The sequence below is a fragment of the Myotis daubentonii genome, chromosome 18 (genome assembly GCF_963259705.1).
Source record: "Myotis daubentonii chromosome 18, mMyoDau2.1, whole genome shotgun sequence".
NCBI lineage: Eukaryota > Metazoa > Chordata > Mammalia > Chiroptera > Vespertilionidae > Myotis > Myotis daubentonii.
Genome location: NC_081857.1, coordinates 17,052,317 through 17,066,335, shown reverse-complemented (window position 1 = coordinate 17,066,335; position 14,019 = coordinate 17,052,317). Strand labels below are relative to the sequence as shown.

The window sequence follows — 14,019 nt, the reverse complement described above, 5'->3', positions numbered from 1 at the left end:
TCAGACCTTTGTACTTAGTAAGGAAGAGAGGCCACAGAAGAAAAGAAAGGGAAATACGGTTAATGTTTTTGAAAATCAAGTAATCACAATAAGCTAATAACAACCCTATGATCATCAGCATTTTATACTCAGAGATTAAGTAACTTGCTGGAGGTCCCACTGCTAATAGGAGGTAAAGTCTGCCTGCAAACCCAGGAAGATGAGCAGCAGGCTGCCTACTCAGGACCCCGAACTGTCCTGCTTCTATAGGAGAAAAAGGAAATGGGTAGAGTCAAGGGTAATTTTAAAAATATAAGGAGAACGCACATTTTTGGAAATAGAGAGAAAGAACTTAGAGATGAAGGAAAAAATGGGAAGGGCCATGGAGAACTAATGAATGAGGTTCCCAAGAGGCAGGAAAGGAAAGAAATAGAAGCTGGTGAGAAGCCACGGTACCTCTTCCCTTGGGACAGAAAAGAAGAAAACACAAAACATGTGTGAAGACAAAAGTGCTTGGAATGATGAGAAAGCATCATGTAAGGGCCTTTTTTGGTTTGTTTGTTAATCCTCATCCAAGGATATGTTTCCCAATGATTTTTAGAAAGAGTGGAAGAGAGAGGGGGAGATACAGAGAGAGACACGTTGATTGGTTGCCTCCTGCACCCTCCCTGAGAACGGCCAGGGAACCTGCAATCAAGGTACGTGCCCTTGACTGGAATTGAACCCGGGACCCTTCAGTCCGTGGGTGGATGCTCCCAGTGGTCGGCAAACTCATTGGCCAACAGAGCCAAATATCAACAGTACAACGATTGAAATTTCTTTTGAGAGCCAAATTTTTTAAACTTAAACTATATAGGTAGGTACATTGCTATTAACTTAATTAGGGTACTCCTAAGGCTTAGGAAGAGCCACACTCAAGGGGCCAAAGAGCCGAATGTGGCTCGCTAGCCGCAGTTTGCCGACCACTGCTCTATCCACTGAGCCAAACTAGGTAGGGCATGTAAGAGCCTTTCTTTAAACGGCTTCCACTTTTGTAATAAGAAGGGAACGTGCACTTTCTGAGAGGGAGATAAAGGGTGACAGAGCTGGAACAAAAATATGTGGATGGGGGATGGGTGGGGGGAATAAAGTCCTATGTGACATGTTTGTGAAAAGCTGCATTTTTGTGGGTATATATTGCTATTTTTAAAAGTCTGACATCTTAGTAATTTACTTTTTTTCCTGCAAAAAGCTTTATGTTTCTATTTGGTCCAATGCATGGGAGAGGGCTTCAGGGTGGTTTAAAGAATGGCCAGTAGTTTCGGGGAGAGGTTCAGGCACCAGGGGAGGCAGAGGGGCCCCTCACAGGCCTCGGGGCTCCCCAGGCTCCTAGTGTTGCTGGAGGCTGAGCCTTTCCTAGAGCCACTTGCCACCCGCCCCCCCCCCCCCCCCCTGGGGCGCAGCCTGCGGAGGGAGCCAGGTGGGGCCCATCTTCCTGATGAGCTCCCCCTCCTCACCCGGAAGCAGCTCTGCAGGACTTTAAAGCTGAGCGTCCCCGGGGCAGAACCAGGGCTTGCAGGTCCACCAGGGGCCTGGTCAGGTTCCTCCCCAAGGCCGGGGTGGCCTCCCTGGCGCCCCGAGTTCTGCCCACTCATCTGGGGAGGCCTCAGCGCGTCCTGGGGGACAGTGCGGCCACCACGCCGGGTTTGCAACTTTAAGAGACACTTGGAGTCCTCGTGCTTCTCCGCCATCTCGCCCAGAGAGAGGTAGGTGTGGGGGGCCGCAGGGGCAGGTTGGCCAGGCCTCCACCTCAGTGGAATAATTCTGACGAATTTGGGAGCTCATGGTTGTTCGGCAATAAATAAAATTAAGTCAAGAGTTAAGGAGTTAAGGTAGAAAAGAAATCGGTGTGTTGGCCGGTCTTGGAGGTGGTTCTGAAGGTGGAGAAGAGTCTGTTCTGTCCAAACACGGTTGAAGCAAGAGACTGACCAGGGCACTCAGTAATTTACATGTTTAGATTGAGTTAAATGATGGGGTTATTATTAAGTGTTTATGCAACGGTAAAAATGTGCCAAGTGAGAGCTGAGGTGTGCTGTGAGTATTGGATTCCTAACACTTTGATTTTAAAAAAGGAACGTTAATAACTTTTTTATATTTAATACATATTGAAATTATAGTATGTCTGTTGGAGTCAATAAAATATATTGTGAAAAATTTAAAAAATGATACGCAGTCCGTAGTTTTCGACACATCCCAGCCTGTATGAGGTTAAGCAGCCATATTAGGGAGCTAGACAGCTTCTGTTGAAAAACAAATTTTATTTTAGTGAGAAGAATTTCTAAACAAAGGAAATATGACAGTATCCAAATCGATACTGGTAATTATAATCAGAATGTCCGTCTCTACACAAGGAAACTAAAGAAGAGAACAAGTCAGAAATGTTTTCTTTAAACAAGAACATCTCACTCTCATTATAAAGATTTCAGCCTCAAATCTCTTTCCCCAATCCCAAGTAAAAGTCTTCAAAAGATTTCTTTAAAATTATAAGAAAAGTCCTGGCTGGTGTGGCTCGGTTGGTTGGGCATTGTCTCGAGTACCGAAGGGTTGCCAGTTGATTCCTGGTCAGGGCACATGCCCGGCTTTCAGGCTTAATCCCTGGTGGGGGGTCAGCAGGAGGCAGCTGATAGATGTTTAGCTCTCACGTTGATGTTTCTCTCTCTCCTTCTCCTTCCCCCCATCTCTAAAATCAATAAAATATCTTTAAAAAATAAAAATAATAAAATTAGTCAAGAGAAAGGATTATTTGAAGCTGAATGAGTTAGAGGAAAATGTTTGAATTGACATAACATTATCACCTCAACATTCTACTTACAGGGACAGTTCAGAATTTTTAACTGAGGCTTAAAATATTTGGCACAAAATAACTACATGTTCATGCATGAATGCTTGTTGCACTTTGTCTTCTAAGGCTGCATTTAAAAACATATCTGAAGTGATGTTTTATTTAAAAATTCTCACTATATATTATCTTTATCTTATATTAGTGTCCATCTTACTATTTTATAATAGTAATTTTTGTATTCATTTAATCCTCCAATAGTTAATCAGAATGTGATTAATATTTAAATATGCATTCATTTACATTTTTACTTATTTTTTAAATTTAAAATCGATTATATTTTTAGTTCCATTTCAGCCTTAAATATACTCTGAATACTGAATACTTTTAAAATGAAATACAGGTTTTGGCATAGTATTTCAAAATTATAATTACTGAAATGCTAGTTTATCATTTTACTGCAGTAATGTAATCAGAGCAGTTGGAGAGACTAGCACTAAAACGACTGATTGTGATTTTCTGTCTCTGCTTGAAGTTAATTAAAGACCAAGGGATCTAATAAACTGAGGGCAGAGGGAGGGGCATTGAGGCTGGGATCTAGTTAAAACATGCTATCACTCTCAGCTGGTGAATCAGCCAAGAGCCAGATGGAGGAATGAGGAACACGTTGAAAACTTGATGTGAATAGTGGTTTGTGACAGAGAATTAAATGCTTAAAAAATGATGGCGGAGGTTGAAGGAATGTATATTAATCAGGGTCTCTATGAAAGGCTCCTAGAATAAAATAGCTAAACTGGCCTGTAGGTGAAGCAATCATCCTCTACCATGATCAGGAAGCTGATGGACCAGGATGGGCCCCTAGAACTGGGGACATCAGGGCAACCTGCTGTAGCTGCAGCCTAGGATCAGCAAGTGCCTGTCCCTACTGATCAACTGCCTCATGACTGCCCCGTGACTGGATAAGACACAGGAGAGTGGCCGGAGGCTGGAAAAGGGGGCATCCCTGGGCCTGTTCTGTCCAAATACTGTTGAAGCAAGAGACAGATCCGGTGCTGGAACAGGGATTCCAGTTGCCACAACCACTACCAGTTGCTTTCAACACCCACAAAGAAAATGACTGGACATGACTAAGCCCTTGCAGAAACACCTATGTCTTCATGTCTTTGAAGCACAGGAGCATGGCCTCTAGCTCACTTCTGCTTCATAATCTTACATGAATGGATCAGAGGCAGAACCAAAATCACGTCCAGAACTCGGCTGTGAGTATGGGAAATCTTATTTTTAGTTCTGAACTCTCTATAATTCAAGAAGACACAACTAGCAAGAAACACAGTAGAGCAAACCAGTCATCATCACTAAACTGGATGATAAAACTTCACCATAATGAGTTCATGTTAAATATGGATTGGCATGACATAGTGGGAAGTTACAAAAAGAGACCTATGTCCACTTATATATAGTATCTAAAGTAATCAGACTCATAAAAACAGAAAGTAGAATGGTAGTTGCCATGGTGGAGGGGCGGAGACAGTGGAGAGCTGCTCAGTGGTATAGAGTTTCAGTCCTGCAAGATCAGTTCTGGAGACTTGCTGTACTGCACTGTGCTTCTAATTAATACTGTAATACACACTTAAAAATTGTTAAGAGAGTATAATTTATGTTTTGTGTTCTTACCACAATAAAACACAACAAACATTTTCAAAAAGGAAAAAGAGATTTATATAGTTCAAGAACTTTGCAGTTTCCTCCAAATTTGGGCATTGATGGTCATTACTTGATATGATGTATGCCAGTTTTCCTCACCTAAAATTCATATGTCAAATGTATTAGATTTATCTTGTGATCATTTGTTAACCAGGGAACTTATATGCATATATGCATAGCCCATGGACACAGACAGTAGTGTGGTGAAGGCCTGGGAGGGCGGGTGCTGGATGGAGGGGGGCAATGGGAAAAAAGGAGAGACATCTGTAATACTTTCAACAATAAAGTTAAATTTTAAAAAAGGATAAAATCACCTAAAATCAATATCTATAAAAGGCAATATTGGATTATCTCATAATTTTAAATAATTGTCCTCAAATTCAATTAGAATCCCTTCCCTAGAAGTTCTGGTTGGAAAAACACTGAGTGCTAGTATCATAAATATTTTACCTAAACAGTTCCGGTTATACAGAATTTAAAAGATTGAGATAATATTTCCACAATAAGTCACCCTACTAGACAGATACAGCAGAAGAGTCTTTAAACTATTTGCAAGATCACTAATCCATTGTGAAATTTGCCATCCTCTTCTTTGTGTTTTACAAACATGTTTGAAAATTTAAATTACACAAAGAGTGGAGAATGGCTACAACAGAAAAGCCATATTTGATCTTTGTACATAGATACTTATTGTATGTGTAAAGGGCCACCTATAGCATAAAATTAGAACCCTTCTGGAGATTAGAAAGGGCTATAATTCCTGCAATCTGCTGCCAGCTCCAGGAAAATAAAAGCCCTTGTAAGTTTCATATCAAGAATTGTTTTAGCATTTTGTGGGTTTGTTGTCTGTAGGCTTGTGGGTTAATTTTTGAAGCGAGAATAAGGGTAAACAATTTTGTTCATTGTATTGTGAAATTTAACAAATATCAAGGACTTGAATTACTCTGACATTCATAAACCTTGCTTAAATTTCTTAGAATTATTTGTTTTCAATTTGTGATTGATTTCTTGAGTTTCTGCTTTTTCCACGGATTCATTTAATGGCTTTTAAAGAGAAAGATTATCTTCCTACCCGTCTCTGGGATAAAAGTTCTTAGCGTACTACAAAGGAGAAATGACTCCCCAGCTGTTTCCTGACCTCACCCCCTCAGAAGTTGGGTTTCTAAACAGAAGGTGTTTCAGTATGAAGACATACATTTTGTACGTGTTTCTTATCTCAGCAAAAACTGACTGCAAAGGTCAACTTCAGGGCGATCTCTTCAAACCCACTGGATTCCCTCACCCTCATGTTTTTTTCATTCTTCTTTATAGATAATTTGATCATTTCCAGAGCTGAGCCAGACAATACAGAGGCTCTGTTTGAATCACAGGCCACCTCTTGGAAAGAAAATGAAAAATTCTGTTCACTGTATGGCATCCAGATATCTGGGTGTGTGATATGGGGAAGCAATCCATCTGGATGGTGCTCTCCGTGCCAGGACTGTGGGTGGCAGCAGAGACAGAGAGAGAAGAACCAGGACACGGAGGTCAGGGATGAGAGGTGGGGCATATGAGGAGGAGGGAGGCAGCGCACAGCCAGTTATTCAGTCTAATAGTTGGGTTTTGCTTTGCTGAAGTGCAGGCTAGATGCCTGCAATGTTATCAAGCACACACGAAGGATTTTCAACTCTTTTTTTAACAAATGAAAAGTCAAGAAACTACTTTATCGTCAGTTTTGTTCGGTATTTCTTAAGAGTCTTCATATTTTCCTCAAAAATCAGCCAAAAGGTAAATTTGGTAATTTTTATCTTCAGGGAATTGGCCCACTTCAGCTAAGTTATCAAATGTGTGGGCATAGGGTTGTTCATAGCATTCCTTTACTATCCTTTAAAAAAATGTACTAACAGCAAAGGCAGTGACGCAAGACGGTGGCCACCAAGAGGGAATGACCTGGAGCCTTGGGGTGGGGTTCAAAGGAAGAAGCTGGAAAGGAACAAAAAAAGATGACCAGCCACAGCTAAGCAGCTGGACTTGGCAGAGGAGGTGGAGGGAGAAGACGGAGACTGCACCCCAGGCCCCATTTGCAAGGGCAAGTGCAAGTGCAAAAAGAAGGAATGGATTCTCCTCTTTTTTTCCAGAGGAATACATTTCAGAACAAGACGTTTAATGCAAGACTTAAGAATGTGGATGCCTCAATCTAAAGCAGATACTAAAATGGATCGTAAAGATAAGTTATTTGTGATTAATGAGGCCTGTGAAATGTGAAACTACATTAAATGTTTCTATTTTGAAGCTAAGAAGAAACAAAGATCTCTATATGTGGTTTTCAAATTCACCTCATAGACCATCTGTTAAGTTTCTAGTTCAAAACATCCATACCCTCACTGAACTAAAGATGACTGGAAACTGTTTGAAAGGTTCTCAGCCCCTTTAGTCTTTTGACCTTGCTTTTGATGAATTACCGCAATAAGCTTTGATAAAAGAACTCTTAAGTCAGACCTTCAGTACACCCACCGCACTGCCATCCCCAAAGCCAGTCATTTGCAAGCCACGTGTTTACTTTCACTGTTTTGGATAATAAGATATCATTTCAGAACTTTCAGATCATAGGAGAAGATGCTGCTCTTATAGAAATAGGGTTTCATTTTGTCTTAAATCTCATAAAGATTTTCCAGGGAAGTTTTGGAGTACCAGCTTTATATGAAAATCCTCACTACCAGTCACCAAACATCCATCGGTGTGGCATAAGACCCATCACAGCTGCAAAATACAAAGGGAAACAGCAAGTTAAAGAGGCAGAGAAACTGAGGGAGAAAGAACCAAAGATGATTCTTCCATATGAACCCACTGCAGATGTTTTTGTTACACCAGCTAAGGAACAACAGATAAAAGTACAGTGGGTAAAACCAGAGCCAAAAGTTGATTGGAAAGCAAGAAAGAGAGGGGTTTTCAAAAGGCAAAGAGAGATGAAACAAGCTGAACAGTGGGAATGCAAAATGAATCCCTGGATAACTAATTTTTCATTTATTTTACATTTATTTTGTATTCAATGTATAAATAGTTTCATTGTTCAGGACTCCCATGCATCTAGTTAGTGTAGCAGTTAAAAGAAAGAAAAAATTAAAGTCTCGTGGCTTCCAAAAAAATAAACCTTTACTGAGGAATAATTGACAAATGTAATTGTATATATTTCAAGTGTATATTATCCTTTTAATGTCTATGGACTCAGTAATGACGATCCCTCTTTAATTTCTGATGTTGGCAATGTGTGTCTTCTCTCTTTTTTTCTTATTTAGACTGTCTACAGGTTTATCATTTTAATTGATTTTTTTCCAAAGAACAAGTTTTTGATTTTATTAATTTTTCTCTGTTGTTTTTCTGCTTTGAATTTCACTGGTTTCTGTCCATATTTTTATTCTTTTCTTGCTTTAAAATTAAAATGTTCTTTTCTAGTTTCCTAAAGTGGAAAGTTAGGTTACTCATTTTATCTTTCTTCTTTCTTAGTGTGTATGTCCAATGTTATCAACTTTCCTGTAAGCACTGCTTTAACTGCATCTTCCAAATTTTGATAAGTTGAGTTTTCATTGGATTAAAATATTTTATACTTTCTTTTAAAACTTCTTTGACCCACCCTAGTTAAAGTTATAAACTTTAAAATTTAATACTCCTCATCTCTTTCCTTGCTTTACTTTTTCTCCCCTCTCCACTACTTGTAACCTGCTAATATACCATGTAATTTTTTATTATGCATTTTTGTTGTCTCTCTGTTAGTATTTGACTTCCACAAGGGCAGAGTTCAGGAAGCTTTCTCAGTTTTGTTTAACGATGTAGTTCAAGTATCTAAGCCTGTGCCAGATATACAATAGCACTTAATACATGTTTGTGACTGAAGTGGGGAGGAATTTTAGTACAAGCTTGACATATAGAATGGGAGAGGAAGAAACAGTGCCTTTGACCAGGATTTATTTAGCTTTGGATATTGCAATTTTTAAAATCTTTCTTGTTGAAAGTATTACATAGGTCCTCCTTTTTCCCTCATTAACCTGTTCCAGCCGGCTCCCATCCTCCCCCTCTCCCAGCCCCAAGCCCTCACCACCCTATTGTATGTGTCCATGGGTTTTGCATATATGCATGCAAGTTTATTGGTTGGTCTCTTCCCACCCACTCTCCCTTGCCTTCCTCTGAGGTTCAACAGTCTGTTTATGCTTCTGTGACTCTGAGTCTATTTTTGATCATCAGTTTATTTGGTTCATTAGATTCCACATATGAGTGAGATCATGTGATACTTATCTTTCTCTGACTGGCTAATTTCGCTTAGCATAATTCTCTCCAGGTGCATCCATGCCGTTGCAAATGGTAAGAGTTCTTTCTTTTTTACAGCTGCATGGTATTCCATTTTGTAAATGTACCATAGTTTTTTGGTACATTTACACAAGTGCCATCTGCTGATGGGCACTTAGGCTGTTTCCAAGTCTTAACTATTGTAAATTGTGCTGCTATGAACATAGGGGTGCATATATTCTTTTTTTAATTTTATTTTTTTGTTTAAAGTATTGCAAATAGTAGTACATATGTCTCCTTTTTTTTCCCATTGACACCCCCCCCCCCCCCCGCCAGCCTCCCTTTACCCCCTGGCTATATATTCTTTCTGATGAGTGTTTCAGGTTTCTTAGGATATATTCCTAGAAGTGAGTCAAATTGGAGTTATATTTTTAATTTCTTGAGGAAACTCCCCATACTGTTTTCCAGTGTGGCTGCACCAGTCTGCATTCCCAACAGCAGTGTACTAAGGCTCCCTTTTCTCCACAACCTCGCCAACATTTGTCGTTTGTTGATTTGTTGATGATATCCATTCTGACTGGTGTGAGGTGATATCTCATTGTCATTTTGATTTGCATCTCTCAGATGATTAGTGACTGAGCATTTTTTCATATGTCTCTTGTCTGTATGTCCACTTTGGAGAAGTGTCTATTTAGGTCCTTTACCTATTTTTTAATTGTTTATCTTCCTTTTGTTAAATTGTATGAGTTCCCTATAAATTTTGGAGATTAATCCCTTATCAGATGTATCTTTGGCAAATATGTTCATGTAGTGGGTCTCTTGTGTTGATGATGGTTTCTTTTGCCATGCAGAAGGTTTTTCTTTTCATGTAGTCCCATTTGTTTATTTTCTCCTTAGTTTCCATTATCCTAGATGTACCCGTAAACATATTGCTATGAGAGATGTCTGAGATTTTGGTGCCTGTGGTTTCTTCTAGGACTTTTATGGTTTCATATCTTACATTTAAGTCTTTTTTTTTTAATCCATTTTGAGTTTCTTCTTGTATATGGTGTTGGTGGTTGGCATATTTCTTAATATTTTTTGCTCTTTAAATACTACATGGATTTGTGATAAATTAAACTCTGATGTTTGTGTGAAGATTTTGTGCCCATTTGATATCATCTGATCACAGCAGAATATCCCTTTAATAAAGTCCATCAGGCATGTCCTTGTGTCTCTAGAATCTAACTGATTACAAATTCTGGCAACTCTGAGTTAGAGGTCTGTAATTTCCAGTTAAACCAAAAAGTTATGTACTTTGTGAATCACTGCACAGAAATCATATTCTTATGTCTATAAAGAAAGGAATTTATATAGTGTGATTGATCAAGGTATTAATTATGTTTGGGCACACACAAAAAATGACATGAATTTTCTCAGGTGATGTGGCTGGCCAAATCCATTAGGATATGGGATGCCTGACTGAAATCCTGAATGGCCAGAATTTGAAGCAGAGGCTTATGCTTTATAAAAGTCCATCTATTGCACCCATTTTGCTTCATTTCTCTGCCACAAAATTCCATTTCATGGAAGAATATGCTTTAGTGGATATCCAATAGATATTCATCATCACTACAGGTCCTTACCCCCTGGCTGGTGTGGCTCAGTTGGTTGAGCATCAGCCCATGTACCAAAGGGTCACCGGTTTGATTCCTGATCAGGGCACATGCCTAGGTTTTGGGCTCGATCTCAGGTTGGGGTGCGTGCAGGAGGCGGCTGATCGATGTTTCTCTCTCACATTGATGTTTTGCTTTCTCCCTCCCTCCCTCCCTCCCTCTCTTTCTCTCTCTCTCCCCTTCTCCATCTTCTTTCCTTTCTCTGTAACATCAATAATAAAATAAAATGAAGGTGCTTATCTAAGGCATTGTACCGATGCTGTTGATGAAGAGTATCCTGGCTATTTACAGGCATACATTTAAATAGAAAGGTTATAACCTGAGAAAATACCAAAGCATCTTATACTTTCATACAACTTGCTCAACTAACTCTACTCTTCTATCTTGCCTTGCTCCAGGCAGAGACTGTGGGAAAGTTGAAGATAAGCCTTTATAGCAGGGGTCTTCAAACTATGGCCCGTGGGCCACATGCAAATACAAATATTGTATTTGTTCCCGTTTTGTTTTTTTACTTCAAAATAAGATATGTGCAGTGTGCATAGGAATTTGTTCATAGTTTTTTTTAAAACTATAGTCCGGCTCTCCAGCGGTCTGAGGGACAGTGAACTGGACCCCTGTTTAAAAAGTTTGAGGACCCCTGCTTTATAGAATCCAGGATGGATATGGTCAGGGGAAGGAAATGAGCTTACGTATATGGATAGAATTCCTGTTCTACTGGTCATGATCTCAGCTCCATTTCCAAGAGTCTTGCTCATGGATGGATGTAGAGGATGCTGTAGAAGACTGCACATTGCAAAACTCTATTTCCAAGACTCTTTTGCAAGGTCGCTTCTAGTTGGGTCCTGCAAAGAGGGGGGGTTGATAAGGAAAACTGGATGCTGGGAAGAAGGAAAATGCCTCCCTCCCCCTGCTTCTGGTGGTGTTCGGACAACAGCTGCTGTGGCATGGGGAGTGTGGCTCTTCAGCGGTAGTGTAGGCGCCTGGATTCCTGTTCAGCTGTAGTTGCGCCCTGTTGATGTGCAGCAGCCCGTAGGCACCTCTGTTCACACCAGATTGTGGTTTAGAAGCAATAGTAGCATCCTGACTTTTAATAACCCGTTTCTTTCTACTCTTCCAGCCCCTCAAACGCCTTTGTAGCCAACTTTCTTCACTAAATCATTTTCTTTTTGACAAATTGAACACAATTTTTATTTTCTGATTAGTCTAAATTTAAGAACACATAGTATGGATAGTGATCCTAGAACACAAGTCCTCAAAAGTGGAATCTGGGATTTTTTATTGACCAGATTGTGCTTGATCATGAAATAACCTCCAATGACAGAGGAAAATGAAATACTCAGAATCTATGGCTTATGGTGGCCTGGAATAAATTGCCTCTTACATGAAAGACTTCAGGAGACCAATTACCTGCTGAGACTAGAAGTGATGATTGCAAGGATTCTAGGTTTGCTGGCTGCTTCTGACTTCACCTGAGAGTTACAGAGAAAACCTAAAATGCTAAATATTGTAAACTCTTAGCTCCATGCTTAGTCAGACAACCACAGATCTTTACTGATGGCTCAGGAAGAATCTCTAGCTACTATAGCCTCTAAACTCAGGACAGATGCATTTGAGAATCAGACCCAAAATTTGTTCCTGGCTGCTGTAGGATTGCAATGTAAACAACATTCACTGCTTTACCAGGTCTCTTACATAAAAGTTAGGGTGCTGGTTGGTAAGGGATGGGACCTTGGGAACTGGACTAGTAGTGGGGACATTTGAGAGTACTCAAATGAATCTAAGAAACTTGAACCCCTAAAACTACCTGAGGGTCCTTTGCTTTCAGAAGCAATGCCGTCTCCCCTTTCTGAAGAATATCTTTCCCTTGCTTGAAAAGCCAGCAATTACCTCACAGGACTTAGTTGCTCTTTCTCCTCCTGATCTTTTCTTAACACCCATGTTTGCCTCTAGTCCAGGGGTGGGCAAACTTTTTGACTCGAGGGCCACAATGGGTTCTTAAACTGGACCGGAGGGCCGGAACAAAAGCATGGATGGAGTGTTTGTGTGAACTAATATAAATTCAAAGTAAACATCCTATCTAATAAAAGAGAAAAATGGTAATTGGTGTACGACGATACCCTTTTCATTGGCTAATCAGGGCTATATGCAAATTAACTGCCAACTAAGATTGGCAGTTAACTGCCAACAAGATGGCGGCTAATTTGCATATGTAGGCACAATGCAGGGAGGCGAAAGGGAAAGCAGGAAGAAGCCCCCTGCCACTGACAGTGATCGGAAACCCAGGGGGGAGCTAAGAGCTGGGGGGGCAGGGCAAAGGCGGCCCTGGGGCCGCCTTTGCCCTGCCCCCCAGCCATGATCGGAGAATCAGGTGCCTTTTCCGCCCTGGCCAGTGATAGCAGGAAGTAGGGGTGGAGCCAGCGATGGGAGCTGGGCACGGTCGAAGCTGGCAGTCCCGGGAGCTAGGGGTCCCTTGCCTGGGCCTAAAGCGAAGCCCACGATCGCGGGGCCGCTGCAGCTGCGGGTCCCCGCTGCCCGAGCCGGACACCTCAGCCAGAGGCGTTAGGCCTGGGCAGGGGCGGAGCCTGCAACCGCGGGGAGCTGGGGGTCCCCTGCCCAGGCCTGACACCTCTGCCGGAGGCCTCAGGCCTGGTCAAGGGGCTGATCCGGTGATTGGTGATCGGACGGTGATGAGGGGCAACTCCTCTGGCCGAGGCATCAGGCCTGGGTGGGGGGCGGAGCCGGGGATTGGGGGGATATGATGGTCCCCTTGCCCAGGCCTGAAGCCTGGGTCAGAGGCATCAGGTGTGGGCGGGGGGTGGAGCCAGCGAAGAGGGAGATGGGGGTCCCCTGCCCAGGCATGATTCCTGGGCCAGAGGCCTCAGGCCTGGGTGGGGGCCAGAGCCAGTGATCGGGGGGAGATGGGGGTCCCCTGTCCAAGCCTGACACCTCTGGCGGAGGCGTCAGGCCTGGGCAAGGGGCCGATCAGGCGATCGGAGGGTGATGGGGTTCTACGCCTCTGGCCAAGGCATCAGGCCTGGGCTGGGGGCAGAACCAGTGATGGGGGGAAATGAGGGTCCCCTGCCCAGGCCTGACGCCTCTGTCAGAGGCGTCAGGCCTGGGCAAGGGGCCGACCCTGCGATTGGAGGGTGATGGGGGTCAACGCCTGAGGGCTCCCAGTATGTGAGAGGGGGCAGGCTGGGCTGAGGGACACTCCCCCCCCCCACACACACACCCAGTGCACGAATTTCGTGCACCGGGCCCCTAGTCATTACATAAAAGGGTATGGTCTTTTATTTTTTTAGTTTTATTCATTTCAAATGGGCCGGATCTGGTCCGTGGGCCGTAGTTTGCCCACGGCTGCTCTAGACCCACAATTAGAAGTAGACCCCAGAATATATCAAGGGATTAACATTAAAAGAATGAAAATATTTTGCCAGTTTATACTGGAAAAAAAACAACCCACAAAAAACAGTAACAAAAACTCAGAGCATATGTGTACAAATGGTTTTTCAGTGGGACTGAATGTAATGGGCCCTCTTGTCCAGTGGGGTCATGGGATCCCAAATGGCTGAGGCAGAGGCCAAATAGCAGGGCTTAATTGCA

At 42.1% G+C, this 14,019-nt stretch overlaps 1 pseudogene; it reads left to right on the top strand.

Annotated features, from left to right (window-relative positions):
• The first annotated feature begins 2,024 nt into the window (after nucleotides 1-2,024).
• Nucleotides 2,025-7,480, top strand: LOC132221098 (ribosome biogenesis protein BRX1 homolog; annotated as a pseudogene).
• Nucleotides 7,481-14,019: the final 6,539 nt, after the last annotated feature.